This window comes from Phaseolus vulgaris, chromosome 10 (genome assembly GCF_000499845.2).
Source record: "Phaseolus vulgaris cultivar G19833 chromosome 10, P. vulgaris v2.0, whole genome shotgun sequence".
In the NCBI taxonomy this organism is placed as follows: Eukaryota; Viridiplantae; Streptophyta; class Magnoliopsida; order Fabales; family Fabaceae; genus Phaseolus; species Phaseolus vulgaris.
In genome coordinates, this window is record NC_023750.2 from 1860657 (window position 1) to 1866656 (window position 6000).

Genomic DNA, 6000 nt, shown 5'->3' on the forward strand with positions numbered 1-6000 from the left:
TTTTCATGCGTGAATACTCATCCGTTTGACCTAAAATTTGTTGCGTTGTATCCGGAATTCAGTGGATATTCTTACATGGAATTTTAGGAAAAAACAATTTCGGGAGAATTTTTCAGAAATTTTCACGCAAACCAAGGCTATCCTCTACCAAAACTTGTGAAACTTCGCCCTACTTTTTGCAATTTTTATTCTGCGTCCGTATTGCGCTGAAAAAATTCACATAAGAACTTTCATATGTTTTTTGCGCCTAGGCAAGGAGCCACGTCCATAAAGCAATCACTAAAAGAATATACGGGGAAGAAAAGCCAGGACGTTTTGTTTTCGAAAAATCAGTTTTGTTCACTCTTGGTCTGGGACATACTACACCTTACTCCTTGAGTGTTTTGGTCTGAAATTTTTACCAGACGTTCGTCACTATGTCTATTGGGTTTTGGCTGAGATTTGAGCCCCATATTTGTCCCACAAGGTAAACTTTTTATTGATCACTGTCAGAGCTGAAAGGAAGGTTCGTCTGTGTGAAACTGTTTGATTTTTTTTCGTGGTTGAATACTCATCCGTTTGACTTGAAATTTGTCACGTTTTGTCCCGAATTCAGTGGAGACTTTTACGTGGAATTTCAGGAAAAAACTATTTCGGGAGAATTTTTCATAAATTTTCACGCAAACCAAGGCTATCCTCTACCAAAACTTGTGAAATTTTGCCCTACTTTTTGCAATTTTTATTCTGTGTCCGTATTGCGCTGAAAAAATTCACATAAGTACTTTCATATGTTTTTTGCATCCAGGTAAGGGGCCACGTCCATAAAGGAATCACTAAATGAATATAGGGGGAAGAAAAACAAGGACGTTTTGTTTTCGAAAAACTAGATTTGTTCACTCTCGGTGTCGGACTTACTACGCCTTATTCCTTGGGTGTTTTGGTCTGAAATTTTTACCAGACGTTCTTCATTGTGTTTATTGACTTTAATTGAGATTTAAGCCCCAGATTCATCCCACGAGACTGGCAATAAACTTTTTATTGATCACTGTCAGGGCTGAAAGGAAGGTTTGTTTGTGTGAAATTGTTTGATTTTTTTCGTGGGTGAATACTCATCCGTTAGACTTGAAATTTGTCGCGTTTTGTCCTGAATTCAGTGGAGATTCTTACGTGGAATTTCAGGTAAAAACTATTTCGGGAGAATTTTTCAGAAAATTTCACGCAAACCAAGGCTATCTTCTACCAAAACTTGTGAAATTTCGCCCTACTTTCAGCAATTTTTATTCTGCGTCCGTATTACGCTGAAAAAATTCATACAATTACTTTCATATGTTGTATGCGCCCAGGTAAGGAGGCACGTCCATAAAGCAATAACTAAATGAATATAGGGGGAAGAAAAGCCAGGACGTTTTGTTTTCGAAAAACCAGTTTTGTTCACTCTCGGTTTAGGACTTACTACGCCTTACTCCTTCGGTGTTTTGGTATGAAATTTTTAGCAGACGTTCGTCACTGTGTCTATTGAGTTTTGGCTGAGATTTGAGCCCCATATTCGTCCCACAAAACTAGCAATAAACTTTTTATTTATCACTGCCATGACTGAAAGGAAGGTCCGTTTGTGTGAAACTGTTTGATTCTTTTTGTGTGTTAATACTCATCCGTTTGACCTGAAATTTGTCGCGTTTTGTCCTGAAATCAGTGGAGATTCTTACATGGAATTTCAGTAAAAAACTATTTCGGGAGAAATTTTCAGAAAATTTCATGCAAACTAAAGGTATCCTCTACCAAAACTTGTGAAATTTCGATTTACTTTTTGAAATTTTTATTCTACGTCCGGATTGCGCTGAAAAAAATTCACACAAGTACTTTCAGATGTTGTTTGCGCCCAAGTATCGAGTGACGTCCATAAAGCAATGACTAAAAGAACATACTGGGAAGAAAATTTAGGACGTTTTGTTTTCGAAAAACCAGTTTTTTTCACTCTTGGTCTGAGACTTACTACGCCTTACTCCTTGGGTGTTTTGGTCTGAAATATTTACCAGACGATCGTCACTGTGTCTATTGAGTTTTGGCTGAGTTTGAGCCCCAGATTCGTCCCACAGGACTGGCAATAAACATTTTATTGATCACTGCCAGGGCTGAAAGGAAGGTTCGTTTGTGTGAAACTGTTTGATTTTTTTTTAGAGTGAATACTCATCCGTTTGACCTGACATTTGTTGCGTTTTGTCCCTAATTCAGTGGAGATTCTTATGAGAAATTTCAGGAAAAAACTATTTCGGTAGAATTTTTCAGAAATTTTCACGGAAACCAAGGCTATCCTCTACCAAAAGTTGTGAAATTTTGCCCTACTTTATTCAATTTTTATTCTGTGTCCGTATTGCGCTGAAAAAATTCACAGAAGCACTTCCATATGTTGTTTGCCCCCAGGTAAGGAGCCACGTCCATAAAGGAATCACTAAAAGATTATACGAGAAAGAAAAGGAAGGACGTTTTGTTTTCGAAAAACTAGTTTTGTTTACTCTCGGTGTCGGACTTACTACCCCTTACTCCTTGGATGTTTTGGTCTAAAATTTTTACCAGACGTTCGTCACTGTGTTTACTGACTTTGGCTGAGATTTAAGCCCCAGATTCGTCCCACAGAACTGACAATAAACTTTTTATTGATCACTGCCAATGTTGAAAGGAAGGTTCGTTTGTGTGAAACTGTTTGATTTTTTTTGTAGGTGAATACTCATCCGTTAGACTTGAAATTTGTCGCGTTTTGTCCTGAATTCAGTGGAGATTCTTACGTGGAATTTCATGAAAAAACTATTTTGGGAGAATTTTTCAAAAAATTTCACGCAAAACTTGTGAAATTTCGCCATACTTTCTGCAATTTTTATTCTGCGTCCGTATTGCGCTGAAAAAATTCACACAAGTACTTTCATATGTTGTTTGCGCCCAAGTAAGGAGGCACATCCATAAAGCAATCACTAAAAGAATATACGGGGAAGAAAAGCCAGGACGTTTTGTTTTCGAAAAACCTGTTTTGTTCACTCTCGGTCTGGGACTTACTACGCCTTACTCCTTGTGTGCTTTGGTCTGAAATTTTTACCAGACCTTCGTCACTGTGTCTATTGAGTTTTGGCTGAGATTTGAGCCCCAGATTCATCCCATAGGACTGGCAATAAACTTTTTATTGATCACTTTCAGGGCTAAAAGGAAGGTTCGTTTTTGCGAAACTGTTTGATTCTTTTTGTGCGTGAATACTCTTCCGTTTGCCCAAAAATTTGTCGCGTTTTGTCCCGAATTCAGTGGAGATTCTTACGAGGAATTTCAGGAAAAAACTATTTTGGGAGAATTTTTCAGAAATTTTCACGCAAACCAGGGCTATCCTCTACGAAAACATGTGAAATTTCGCCCTACTTTCTGCAATTTTTATTTTGCGTCCGTATTGTACTAAAAAAAATTCACCCAAGTACTTTCATATGTTGTTTGCGTCCACGTAAGGAGCCACGTCCATAAAGCAATCACTAAATGAATATACGGGGTAGAAAGTCAGGACATTTTGTTTTCGAAAAAACAGTTTTGTTCACTCTCGGATTCGGACCTACTATGTCTTTCTCCTTGAGTGTTTTGGTCTAATATTTTTACCAGACGTGCGTCACTGTGTCTATTGAGTTTTGGCTTAGATTTGAGCCCCAGATTCGTCCCACAAGACTGGCACTAAAATTTTTATTGATCATTACTAGGGCTGAAAGGAAGGTTCGTTTGTGTGAAACTGTTTGATTCTTTTCATGTGTGAATACTCATCCGTTTGACCTGAAATTTGTCGCGTTTTGTCCCAAATTCAGTGGAGATTCTTACGTGGAATTTCAGGGAAAAACTATTTCGGGAGAATTTTTCAGAAAATTTCACGCAAACCAACGCTCCTCAACCAAAACTTGTGAAATTTCGCCCTACTTTCTACAATTTTTATTCTGCGTCCGTATTGCGCTGAAAGAATTCACACAAGTACTTTCATATGTTGTTTGCGCCCAGCTAAGGAGCGACGTCTATAAAGGAATCCCAAAAAGAATATACGGGAAAGAAAAGCGAGGACGTTTTGTTTTCGAAAAACACGTTTCGTTCACTCTCAGTTTTAGACTTACTACGCCTTACTCCTTTGGTGTTTTGGTCTAAAATTTTTAACAAACGTTCGTCACTGTGTTTATTGACTTTGGCTGAGATATGAGCCCCAAATTCGTCCCACAGGACTGGCAATAGACTTTTTATTGATCACTGCCAGGGAAAAAGGAAGGTTCGTTTTTGTGAAACTTTTTTATTTATTTCGTGGGTGAATACTCATCCGTTTGACTAGAAATTTGTCGTGTTTTGTCCGGAATTCAGTGAATATTCTTATGTGGAATTTTAGGAAAAAACTATTTCGGGAGAATTTTTCATAAATTTTCACGCAAACCAAGGCTATCCTCTACCAAAACTTTGAAATTTCGCCCTACTTTCTGCAATTTATATTCTACGTCTATATTGCGATGAAAGAATTCACACAAGTACTTTCATATGTTGTTTGCACCCAGCTAAGGAGCCACGTCCATAAAGCAATCACTAATAGAATATACGGGGAAGAAAAGTCAGGACGTTTTGTTTTCGGAAAACAAGTTTTATTCATTTTTGGTCTGGAACTTACTACGCCTTACTCCTTGAGTGTTTTGTTTTAAAATTTTTACCAGACATTCATCACTGTGGCTATTGAGTTTTGGCTGAGATTTGACCTCCAGATTCGTCCCACAGAACTCGCAATAAACATTTTATTGATCACTACCAAGGCTGATAGGAAATTTCGTTTGTGTGAAACTGTTTGATTCTTTTCGTGAGTGAATACTACTCCGTTTGACCTGAAATTTGTCGTGTTTTTTCCCAAAATCAGTGGAGATTCTTACATAGAATTTCAGGAAAAAACTATTTCGGGAGAATTTTACAGAAATTTTCACGCAAACCAAGGCTATCCTCTACCAAAACTTGTGAAATTTCGCCCTACTTTCTGCAATTTTTATTCTGCGTCCGTATTGTGCTGAAAGAATTCACACAAGTACTTTCATATGCTTTTTGCTCCCAGCCAAGGAGCCACGTCCATAAAGGAATCCCAAAAAGAATATACGGGAAAGAAAAGCGAGGACGTTTGGTTTTTGAAAAACATGTTTCGTTCACTCTCGGTTTGAGACTTACTACGCCTTACTCCTTGGGTGTCTTGGTTTGAAATTTTTACTAGACGTTCGTCACTGTGTTTATTGACTTTGGCTGAGATTTGAGCCCCAGATTCGTCCCACAGGACTGGCAATAAACATTTTATTGATCACTGCCAGGGCTAAAAGGAAGGTTCGTTTTTGTGAAACTTTTTGATTTTTTTTCGTGGGTGAATACTCATCTGTTTGACTTGAAATTTGTCGCGTTTTGTCCGGAATTCAGTGGAGATTCTTATGTGGAATTTTAGGAAAAAACTATTTTGGGAGAATTTTTCATAAATTTTCACGCCAACCAAGGTTATCCTCTACCAAAACTTTGAAATTTCGTCGTACTTTATGCAATTTACTCACAGAAGTACTTTCACATGTTTTTTGTGCCCAGCTAAGGAGCCACGTCCATAAAACAATCACTAAAAGAATATACGAGGAAGAAATGCCAGTACGTTTTGTTTTCGGAAAACCAGTTTTGTTCACTTTCGGTCTAGAACTTACTACGCCTTACTCCATGGGTGTTTTGGTTTAAAATTTTTACCAGACATCCGTCACTGTGCCTATTGAGTTTTGGCTGAGATTTGAGCCCTAGATTCGTCCCACAGGACTGACAATAAACATTTTATTGATCACTGCCAAGGCTGATAGGAAATTTCGTTTGTGTGAAACTGTTTGATTCTTTTCGTGCGTGAATATTGATCCGTTTAACTTGAAATTTGTCGCATTTTTCCCCGAATTCAGTGGAGATTCTTACATGGAGTTTTAGGAAAAAACTATTTCGGGAGAATTTTACAGAAATTTTCACGCAAACCAA